The following is a 12,500-nucleotide window of genomic DNA, read 5'->3' as shown; positions in this document are numbered from 1 at the left end:
AAGCAAGTATTGTCATATATTCAGGTCTCGCCCGACAGCGCCCCCTGGCAGTCACCCACTGCTGCAGCCTTCACTGGCCGGTGAGGTGATGTATTACGATGTGCGTGTGTGAGTGCGTGCATTCACTGAACTATTCCATCCTGATGCCATGCAGTATAACACATTACATTACGTCATATTTAAAGTAAAATTATATCAATTAATTTCACAAACGCAATTACGTCTAACCACACCCTAGACAACCTTCGCGCAGAGATGAGGCGCTCAACAGACATTTATCATCCTTTTTGCGGCGCATTAAGAGTTGATGAATTAATAACACAATAACATCTATCAATGAGAATATTACAAGTGTAAAAATATAATAATATTGTCATTAATCAACAGCTGAACACCGCACTTGACGCTGGTATCACGCGAGTGTGTGTGGCTTGCATGTTAATCTATTTTCATTTATCTATTTACCCTAATAAAGCAAAAGTTCTTGCTCTGAAAGAAAACATTTATTTGTTGTCACCTTACTCTGGACATTCCCGCCACAACCACAGCATATTTGTTTATCTTTAGCAGTGCTGTGAAGAGCTACGACTTGTCCTTCACTAAAACTAAGCAAAGATAATTAACATGCTGTAAAGTTTCGACAGAACCTACAAAATATGCCCCTATTAAAACATTACGGACACGCCCAAGTAATATACATCTACGTATCTTATAAATTAATTCAAGTAAATCTACAATGCCATTCACAGAGTTCCATCTTAGTGAGTCAAGGAGGTGAGTCAGGAGTCAAGGTCACCACAACGCAGGAAGCTGAACGAAACTCACCGGACAGCGTGACAATATACACCCCTCTATGCTTTCATTATTTCAATACACAATACGAGCCTCTCTCTCTCTCTCTCTCTCTCTCTCTCTCTCTCTCTCTCTCTCTCTCTCTCTCTCTCTCTCTCTCTCTCTCTCTCTCAAAACACTAATATTCCAAGCCTACATAACCCAAGATGAGCTACGGGCCTTCCTTTCTCTTCTATGCCTTCCCCTCAAATTTCTCCAGATAATACCAGCAAGATATTAGAGTAGAAACGAGCAGCAAAACACCCTAACGCAGGATCCCCAATTATACCCTGGGTCCCTGAGCGCCTCCTTCCCTAAAGATAAGCGTGGAAACAGTACTACTTGAGCCAATTCCATTATCATCCCAAGGCTTTTATGTGCTCAGTTACACGTTCCCATACCACGTTCCGGCAATGAAGTCTAGTAACAGAGGACTTATTGAAATCTGGCCTGAACTGTATTGCTGTGCTTGTATTTATAGTTATTTAGTCACAGCCCCGCTCACTCACCCATTTTTTTTTTTTTTTTATCTCACCCCACTCAGTTTCTCCACTCATCCACCTCGCCTCACTCAGTCCGTCCACTCAACTCACTCAAGTCCATCCCATTCATCCCACTTCACCCTCAGCCCAATCAGTCCCTCCACTCATCTCATTCAGTCTATCTATCCACTTGGTCCACACTCAGCCCAATCATTTCCACCTCTTATTCCACTTAGCCCATTCCAGCTCCTCTCACTCAGCCAGTCATTTAACAGCCAGCCAACACACCCCACTCATCACGATCAAGTCAATCACCTAACAGCCCATTCTTCTTATTCAGTCTCCTTCTCTCCCCCACTCACTAGAAGCCCCACTCATGCAACTCATCCCTCCCACTCACCCCTTTCACCGTACACTGACTAACGCAACAGTGGGCGACGGTATTATCACATCTACATCATTCTACTTTTTTAAACACATTGAAAAGGGAAGCTGGACTGTAATCATCGTGCCAGCGAGGGATAAATTGTATCAGATTCTGTTTTTTATCCTCTCACTCTATTTTTTTATTGTTATGATCACGTATTCAAAACTACATTAGCTGGGAAATAGAGTGTCAGATTACCCAGGCGGGAGCAATTCACCCCTAATTGAGAACACTGATATAAAGGGGCTTCCGGGAATGGCAAAATATGTATACCTGTATAACTCGGAATTAAACTTTATCGTTAGCTGTTCTACTCCACTTCTGTTTACTTTGTTTTTGCAATTTCATATTTCCTATCTGTTTATGCATTCATTTACTTGATTACGCGTTCTATTTATATTTTATTTACTTATGTATTTATTTGTTCATTCGTTTTTAAGATTTATTTATTCATTTATTTATTTACTTATCTATTTATTTATTTAATTTTATTTATTTTTAATTATCCATTATATATATATATATATATATATATATATATATATATATATATATATATATATATATATATATATATATATATATATATATATATATTTATTTATTTATTTATTTATTTTTATTTTTTTATTTTATTTATTTTTTTTTTTTTTGTGTGTGTGTGTGTGTGTGTGTGTTGCCAACTTTATAAGACTTACACGACAGCAAACCAAAACACTGGCCGATAAATGACCACTTAAAGAATTTAGTAGCTAGAACACTTGCAACCATTAATAGAAACTCTTCTAATTAAACAAATCAGAGCTTAATATTGCATTAATAGAAGCAGCAGCAGCAGTAGTAGTAGTAGTAGTAGTAGTAGTAGTAGTAGTAGTAGTAGTAGTAGTAGTAGTAGTAGTAGTAGTAGCAGTAGATCATTTTATTATTACTGTTTTCAGGACACCATTTCTACATCAATTCAAGAAAAAATAACAATTAACAAACAACTAACAGAAAACTAATTATAAGTATGCTTGTAATCCATGAATAACAAATAAACATCAGTAAAAACTAAGTTACTTTTCTCAGCATTGCACACCTAACTCTCCTATGGCTTCCACTCAATCGTAATAAGTATCAAAGTCTTTAGGCCGACGTGGTACAGTGGGACCGAGCGCGTTCTGGGGGCCGAGGGGTCACCAGGAGCATAGTTTCGAATCCTGGCCACAATCCGAGGGTAGGAAAGGGCATCCACTCGAGGTAACGGTTCCAAAATGTCAAATCCAAACTCCTTCGTTAGCCCTGATAGACAAGGGAAACTGAACATAAAACCGAAAAAAAAAATAATGTCAAAGGGCTAATTCACAACAAAACAAGGCAACGACCAATAAACGACCGCCACTTGAGGGAGGAATAGTAAGAAGTAGCTTCGTAACACTCCCAGAAAGCCAAGTTGATAACAAGGATTTAAGTCCCGAGCCCCAGACAACAAGTGGTGCTCCAATGGCCAGTCAGAAACAATAACACACTATCACAGCTCCAGCGGCCACTGCCTCGGATTAGGAGCCCTCGTACCCTCTGGCTAACCAACAAAATCTAAACTCACCTTACTTGAAATAACCTCAACCAACCTTACTGTAAAGCCTAACGTATCCGAGTATACACACACACACACACACACACAACAATGGCCTAGCGTTCCAAACAGGTCAATAATTCTTTAATCTGCTCGAGTCCTTAAGAACATTACAATTAAGCGACAGGTCATTTATATTGAACCATGCAAATCACCCTGGCAAATGAAGACTCCTAATGGGACCCAGAGTAGCTTAGTGAGACTGATGAAGGCCTGAGAGGAAGGCAGATTAACGTGTCGTATGGAATAGACTGAGTTTTCCTGCCAAATGAGGAACAAATGAGGCTTTTTTTTTCTTTTTTTTTTTTACTGTTACCTGTGAAGGAAAGCGCCTTAGAGCACACACAAAAATAAATAAAATAGAGGGGAAGGCAGTTAAATCGACGTTCCAAAAATTATTTAACGAAACGGTAAGCAAAACAGGTGTAACGGGATGCAATATTAGTGAGACGGGAAGAGAAATAATGAAACGGTGAATAAAACTGGTGACACTTGAATGTAAATAGTGAAACGAGGAACAAACTTGCCTAAACTAAATGAACAAGTGGAACAAGGACAGCTATTGAAACGAAGTACAAAATACATATCAACTGGGAACACTGATAAAGCGGAAAGTAAAATTGATGAAACAGAAGGAATACATGACACTATAGTCACAATTTTACAGTCTAACGTAGGAGAGAGAGAGAGAGAGAGAGAGAGAGAGAGAGAGAGAGAGAGAGAGAGAGAGAGAGAGAGAGAGAGAGAGAGAGAGAGAGAGAGAGAGAGAGAGAGAGAGAGTTTTGGAAGGGAGGAAGAGTGGGTGGAAGATATGTAAGAATAAAAAGAAACTCAAAATGAAGGAAACAAAGCTAAGACACACACACACACACACACACAAAGAAAAAAAAAATGGGGGAAAAAAAAAAAAAGGAAAATGAAGTAGGCACGAAGGAGGTGCTAGGGGAAATAGAGGAAGGTGAGAATCGTTCCTACAAGGTTGTGAGGGCGCGCAATCCTTCCCATGCAATTGTTCGTGATGAGGGAGACACTGGCCGCGCGATTGTGTGTCTCAGGATTGGGCTGCGCTATATTGGCTGTCTGTGTAAATATGTCAAATTTGTCCTCTTGTTATTTGGGCAAGACTGAAGGAGTGGGGAGGTGGGGGTGAGCTTGGGCGGGACTCTCTCTCTCTCTCTCTCTCTCTCTCTCTCTCTCTCTCTCTCTCTCTCTCTCTCTCTCTCTCTCTCTCTCTCTCTCCACAATTATTCATACAAGAAATAGCACCTAAGGAAAAAAAAATGGCTGAACGAAAAAACAAGTTCTTTTGGGAAATCAACGTCAGAATCCCTGGAGACATCCCGACCCAGACGAGGCTCAGAAATTCAGACATTTTAATTCGGTAGCTTTGTTCAAGGAAATGTAGATGTGTGTGTGTGTGTGTGTGTGTGTGTGTGTGTGTGTGTGTGTGTGTGTGTGTGTGTGTGTGTGTGTGTGTGTGTGTGTGTGTGTGTGTGTGTGTGTGTGTGTGCGTGCGTGTGTGAAGTACCCAAAGGCATACACACATTTCCTTAAAATCGCTTTTGTTATTGTATTCAAAACTGACAGGGCCAATGTGCCACAACAAAGTGGTCATATGGCAGGTAACATAACCTCGAATATACTCTAACGTTCTGAGGCACTACTATTGTGGTCACATCTTGCCCGGTCAAACTCTTCCAGTTCTGCCTCTCTACATCTATCTTTCCTTTATGCTGGAAGTTTGCTCAAATTTCAGAATACGGCAGAACAAACCTTATTTCATTCAATGCCTTAAAAAATCTCAATGTTTCCACTTCTCCACACAACAATATCTTCCAGACAAAATCTTCCCCTCTACGTATAATCTCCTTCACTAAAGGTGAACTGGAAATTTCATATCTTTTCTTGCTAAAACAGCTTCTATGAAGCTGGATATCCTATGTCGTCTCCATCATTTTATTTTTTTCTCACAGTTCTTTACTATGAACTTCGCCCATATATGGAGTAAGCACCTCACATATAACGGAGTAGGGAGGGGCCCTCCACTCACACGGTTCTTCTTGACAGGGCAAAGTCAAAAGCTTTTCGTCTCATTGACGCCCCTCCTCTACCTGACTCTTCAACCTCTCTCGCATGGCCTAAGTGACGTATCTCTTGCTACAGCTACTCTACCGCTACTTTCATGCTGAGTGTTCTTCTGAAATTGTTCACTGCGTGACTCCATCCTTCCCACGTTATTGATGACCAAGGCTTAACCATGACCTTCACGCTAATATATATATACATACATACATATATATATATATATATATATATATATATATATATATATATATATATATATATATATATATATATATATATATATATATATATATATATATATATATATATATATATATGTCTGATTAGGTCAATATATTCCGTCAGCAAGCGTGAGACTAGCGTGATGCTGCAAATTATCCCGTGATTGTTGCTCCCCGCACCTGTGGCCTCGCCTGCCCCACACCTGGCGTGGCTCGGGATCGTCAGCTTCACGTGGCTCCTCACTACTACCTCACGGCACTTCCCAGTCTCATTACCTCGTCAATGCTCTCACTGGGTCATTATTAGCCTCTCCACAAAGCAGAATGGCGCTCGATTCCCTCTCAAGGACATTACAACCAAACAACGAGAGCAATAAAGGCCTCGAGGTCGACAGGAATACGTACTACCAGGCGGCGCCTCTTCAAGGCTAGATATCACTAGCTACTTACCATCTTGTCCATGTATTGTGACCTCAAGTGACTGCCCGGCCGTGCACTTTGTGTTTCGAGGATTAACGGAAATGTAAAGGAGTTTCACAAGCAGATGATGACTGATTTCGATCACTATGGTTGTTCACCCACCACTTGGTACTGCAAGGTTACCCTGTCCGTGTTGTGTTTTCGACCTCTCATTCGAAAATCAGGAATTGACTTCTCAGTAAATGTAAGCAAAATAACTATAATTTCAGCACCATCTCTCTACAAATAACTATCAATATTACCTGCTGACATGAGCGTTCACCAAATAATAGCTTCATTGTAGGTAAACATAAATAAAACAAATATACTGCTGGTATTCTTCATAACTTCTTGCTGAAAATCATTCTTTCTGAAAATACAAATTTACTACAAAGATCATTTCCTCGTGTTACATCATGGTTGCGCATTGATTCAGAACTCTGTGAACAATTTGGCTTCATTTATATCTCACTTCCTGAAATCAGACGGGGTAGTCACAGCTACAGGGACACAAAGCTGATTTTTTTCTTCTTTTTCTTTCTTCCCTTGATAAAAGCTAATACTCCACCATTTTCTTGAAATTAAAATTATATGAAGTACAATGTACATGTACACAAAGTTATTTTAAGTTTATATATCAATAGGCTTTACATACAGGTGATATGACTCTCTCTCTCTCTCTCTCTCTCTCTCTCTCTCTCTCTCTCTCTCTCTCTCTCTCTCTTTAGGATAAGAATTATTCCTTCACTTGCTCATAATCAACAATTTCATTTTCTATGAGTAGTGAATGATGTAAATTTCAGTGCCATAATCTGACAAATTAGGATGATCTCGTGTGTCAAAATATCGACATTGAAGCCTACCCGTTGGCAGCATTCCATTTTCTTTTAATGATGAATACATCTATTCATATGCTCAGAACAAAAAGAAAAAAAAAATCATATTCTTTAAAATTCACATAACAGAAAATGATCATTTACGCCTTAGAAAAAAAAAAAAAAAAAAAGGACCTAAAATATCGACATGTATTGCTCGTCATCTAATTTTTGTTATTATTCACAATCTTGCTTAAAATCAGTGATCATTAGTATCTTTAAAAAATCCAATTTATACAAATCATCATGTTGATACAGCGGAAAAAAAAACAAAAGCCATGTCGTCTGTCAAAGTATATAAAATGGAAACTCCACCTCGGCAATCAGCTGATGTAGCCTCGTACGGGGATTTCCTGCTTTCCTCCACTTCAATGTTCACCTCTCACTCGCACTGTGAATCTCGCAGCTCCCTTTCATCGCTTCGTCACACGCTCGCCTTCCTCAGGTTAGTCATTATCACCCATAACCGTCATGTTTATGTTTGTATTCAAGTTCGAGGTACTGAAGGAATCTTATAACTAATTTTTTTTTTTCCCCTTAACTTTTTTTTTTTCTATCGTGCATTAATTTCTTGTTGTTTGTATTTTTGTTATATAAGTTTGAAATACTGAACTATTCCTGCCGTTCCAAGGAAGAAAGGAAATAGTAATAAGCAAGAAAACTTGATAAAATAAGAACTCCAACGAAGAAATCATTTTCTCTCTCTCTCTCTCTCTCTCTCTCTCTCTCTCTCTCTCTCTCTCTCTCTCTCTCTCTCTCTCTCATCGTCTTCACTTCAATGGCTTAGTGTCAAATCAAGAATACAACGGAGCTAAGTTGAAGTAGTGACAAGCCTATCTACGTAAATACTGTTTTGAATAAAAGTTGTAAATGCAGTTTAGAAAGAGAAAAAAAAAAGAAAAGAAAAATGCATCTGAAAACTTTAGAAGAAATGAAATAATACTTTCATAACCTCTTTATTGACATGGCAACTGTACCAAAACCAGATAGTTGTTAGTTCAAGCTATATATATATTCAAAATACAGCCTAATAATTTTACTCATATAAACAGATAATTCTAGACGAAAATGTTCTGTAGTTTATCACTAGCCTAATGATGAAAAGTGTGGTGTATTACAACAATAACTGAAGAGGTTAAATGATCTAACGCCTTTCTGACATTCTGCTGCTCGTGTTTTTACAATGACAGTTGTTTCATTACATTTCAACATGGAAGGACATATGACTCCCACGTTTGATGTATTATGTTTGATATTTTAGCTCTTGCATTTTTAAATATCATATTCATATTTCAGTGTTTGTAATATCGTTCAGCGTGATGGTAATTACTCTTAATGTTGCAAAGCCTCGTTTTTAATATTGCAAAACCTCGCCAACAATAATGAATCGAACTTAATGACAATGAGAGTTATTTCAAGAACACAATTCAAATTTGTAAATGTAGATAAAACTCCTGCTCTATTTATTTCCTCCCAAAACATTTCATCCCTCCAAACGTCATATAAGTAACAATGAAACACGTTATCTTTCTTTTTTTCTGTGAAGGATACTTTCTTTCTTCTAACGTCAAACCACAAAAAAGACGCGATCTTTTTATTTCCTCAATGAACACTGCTTTCCTCTTCCTCTTTACTCTTCTGACATCATAACCACAAACAGAACAATATATCTATTGTATCCTAGGTCGAAGAAAACCTTATCCAACATCACAGCCACAAGCAAACTGAGTTGTTTTAAACCCTCCATGAAGAAAACACGCCCAGTCACACCCATAGATAAAAACACGGCGATGTTTATCTCCGTCGTGAACAAAACACCTTCCAAACATGACACCCACAGCAATCCTTTACCTCTGCTGGCATGAGACTAACATCCCCTAAGCATTATAGACACAAGGACATCCTCCGAACACAAACATTATAGACCCGAACGAAAGCACACACCAATCCTTTACCTCCATCATGAACAAAACATCCTGCAAACACCACACGCACAAAACAAACACAAAAAACACACCATCTTTCCTCCCCTCCGTGAAGCCATTTAGTGCCAACAAACAACGTCATTTATGGAAGTTATAAGCACTTACTTCTGCTTGGCCGCGACACACTAATCCTATTCTGGCCCGCTTAATGCAAACTCCATCACGGCCCAGGACTTAGCTCAGATATTAATGTGCCTTCCTCACTGCAAAGTCCAGGAGTGTTGCGAAGCCCAAACGACCTCCTGCCATGCCCCCATTAGCGGCCTTCACTTATTGATGAGGTTGTATTAATATCTGCTAGGTTTCCACTTTTGTAGTACGGGTGTGAGTGACAGAAAACGAGATGTTATTGTAGTGGTAGTAGTATTGTTGTTGTTGTTGTTGTTATTATTATTATTATTATTATTATTATTATTATTATTATTATCATTATTATTATTATTGCAATTTTAGTTTCACGAGTGCGTAATAAGAGTTTTGTTTAGGAATTGGCACGCGTTCTCTCTCTCTCTCTCTCTCTCTCTCTCTCTCTCTCTCTCTCTCTCTCTCTCTCTCTCTCTCTCTCTCTCTCTCTCTCTCTCTCTCTCTCTCTCTCTCTCATGCAGCTTCTGACAGTCGGCTTTCTCATTCAAACTCATTGTTAATTCATTTATTCATCTATTCATGTATGTGTTTCTTCCTCCTCCTCCTCCTCCTCCTCCTCCTCCTCCTCCTCCTCCTCCTCCTCCTCCTCCTCCTCCTCCTCCTCCTCCTCCACCTCTGCTCCTTCATTACTATTCACAATGGGCTGCTGATTCCGCTTCTTGTTTCTACCGTTGAGTCTTGTTTTTTCTTCTTGTTTTCTGGCCTTTTTATCGTCTTTATTAGATTTATATTGTAGTGTCTTTTCTTCCTTCATCATTATCATCATCATTTTCACCATCATCATCATCACAATCATCATCATCATTATCATCATCATCATCATCATCATCATCATCGTCATCATATTGTTGCTGTTACTTTTGTTGTTGTTGTTGTTGTTGTTGTTGTTCGTCGTCGTCGTCGTCGTCGTCGTCGTCATCTCCGTCTTCTTTCTTTCATTCTTTTCCTCCTCCTCCTTCTTCTTCTTCTTCTTCTTCTTCTTCTTCTTCTTCTTCTTCTTCTTCTTCTTCTTCTTCTTCTTCTTCTTCTTCTTCTTCTTCTTCTTCTTCTTCTTCTTCTTCTTCTTCTTCTTCTTCTTCTTCTTCTTCTTCTTCTTCTTCTTCTTCTTCTTCTTCTTCTTCTTCTTCTTCTTCTTCTTCCTCTATTCCTCCTCCTCCTCCTCCTCCTCCTCCTCCTCCTCCTCCTCCTCCTCCTCCTCCTCCTCCTCCTCCTCCTCCTCCTCCTCCTCTCCTTCTTTCCTTCCTCCTTTTCTCTTTCAGGTAATAAGAACCTTCCCTCTCTATTCCTATTCATTGCGTAATTCCCTTACTTCAAACACGATAAAGTCACGTTTCTGCTTTCTTTGTTCTGATCATCATCACTTCGTAAAGCAGTGCAGTTTATTACCTTTTTTTTTTTTTTTTTTGAGGGGAGGTGATGAACTAAGAACTCTGAAGGGATAGAAAGGAAAAAAATGGGAGGAATGTGATGTAACATTTATAAAAAAAAAAAAAAAAAAAGGAAGGCTGGAATTGTGGAAACGAGTGAAAGAAAAATGGTGCAAAAAATCGGAAGTGACAGAAAGGAAGCAGAGGAAGGATGGGAAAAAAGCAAAAAAAAAAAAAAAAAAAAAAAAAAAGAAAGGGGAGGGAAGTCTGGTGACAACAAAAGCTAAAGAAAAAAATAAAGGAAACATTGAAATAAAAAGGACAAATACGAAGAAAGGAGGAAAGCTGCAATTGGGTTGACGTTCCTTCCATTAGAGAAATCAGGAAAAGAAGTCTGGTAAAAACAAAAGAAAAAGAAAGAAAGAATAAGAAAAAAAAATCATGGTGGAATCATAATAATAATAAAAAAAGGACAAATACGAAGAAAGGAGGAAGCTTCAAACACAAAAAAAAAAAGACTGCAGTACTCAGACATGTGATGAAAAAAAAAAGAAAGAAAAGAAAAAAAGAGAGAGACATCGTGTTGGAATCATAAAAATAAAAGACAAACACTGAGAAAGGAAGAGAAGAAAGGAACAAGAACAAAAGCTGGAGCACTCAAATATAATGTTGCGTTTCCCTTACATTACAGAAAAAAAGAGGACATGAGTTAAAAAAAAAAAAAACAGGAGAGAGATCGAGGTAAAATCACTACAAAAAGGCAAACACTGAGACAAGAAGAGAATGCAGGAAATAAAACCCTGAGTATTCCAAACAATGCTGCGTTTTCCCATACATTACAGAAAAAAATAGAACGTATAGTGAAAAAAAAACAAAAATCTGGAGAGATATCGTGGTGAAATCATTAAAAAAAGGCAAACACTGAGGAAGGAAGAGAAGGAAGAAACAAACAAAAGCTGGAGTACTCAAAAATAATGTTGCGTTTCCCTTACGTTACAGTGCATTAGGAACACTCATTCTCCTCGTTGCAACACAATTTTCCCCATTTAAGGTACTTAGGTTGTGTTCTTATTACCGGAGAGCGAGAAAGCTTCCTCTCTTTAGTTCAGTTCCACAGTCATTTCGTTTGCTAGCCAACCAACAAAAGTATTTCAGCTGTGATCGGGTTCCACAACCAATTTAGGCCACAGCTTTTAAGAACATAAGAATTTAAGGGAAGCTGCAAGGAGCCATGAGGCCTACACGTGCCGGTCCCTGTATAAAACATGCCTACCTATTTTCACCTGTCACCCCCATCCATAAATTTGTCTAATCTTTTCTTAAAGCTCTCTAATGACTCAGCACTAACAACCTGATTACTGAGTCCGTGCCATTCATCTACTACTCTATTTGAGAACCGATTCCATTTTATCTATTTCTTGAACCTAGATTTTTTCAAGGTTGAATCCGTTATTTCTTGTTCTATACTGATTACTGATCCTGAGAATTTTGCTTACGCCCCCCTTGTTATAACCCCAATAACAGTTTAAAATTTCTATCACGTCATCTCTTAACCTTCGTCTCTCTTAGGAATGTATATTTGAAAACCAGGCTTTTTTCATTTCGGAGCTTACAGAAAATTGGAACTGATAAGGTAACAGAACCAATTCCAGTCTTTTTTGTAAGCTATCCAACGAAAACGCGTCTCATGTTGGTAAGCTCCCGAACAAATAAGAGGAGTTTTTCTTTTCGATAGCTTACCGAGGGACTGTGGGACTGACCTTTACCACTGGGGGAAACTCAAAGCCTCCCGTGGCAAATTTAGCTGCGAGTGGATAAAGAAATGTCCCCTTGGGTGTAGAGACGAGCAGAGTATCCATCTCGAGAACACAGATGAAGTCCTAATTCACAAAACAAGGCGAAAAAGTGTGAAATAAACTCTTTCACGACGGGCAGGAGATGTATCAGTGTAATCAGCTCTCTCTCTCTCTCTCTCTCTCTCTCTCTCTCTCTCTCTCTCTCTCTCTCTC

General features: G+C 38.7%; 1 long non-coding RNA gene across 2 annotated transcripts in view; it reads right to left on the bottom strand.

Moving 5' to 3' along the window:
* LOC135112097 (uncharacterized) overlaps positions 1-6,265 on the bottom strand; it is a 210,882-nt gene extending 204,617 nt beyond the window's left edge. For both annotated transcript variants that reach the window (XR_010274061.1, XR_010274062.1), the window contains exon 1: positions 6,112-6,265. This is a non-coding gene — a long non-coding RNA (uncharacterized LOC135112097). The remainder of the gene's footprint in view (positions 1-6,111) is intronic.
* Between the last annotated feature and the right edge of the window lie 6,235 nt (positions 6,266-12,500).

The sequence above is a fragment of the Scylla paramamosain genome, chromosome 23, assembly GCF_035594125.1.
Source record: "Scylla paramamosain isolate STU-SP2022 chromosome 23, ASM3559412v1, whole genome shotgun sequence".
Taxonomy (NCBI): Eukaryota; Metazoa; Arthropoda; class Malacostraca; order Decapoda; family Portunidae; genus Scylla; species Scylla paramamosain.
Note: the sequence above shows the minus strand (reverse complement) of the source record. Positions and strands in the feature narration are given on the sequence as shown.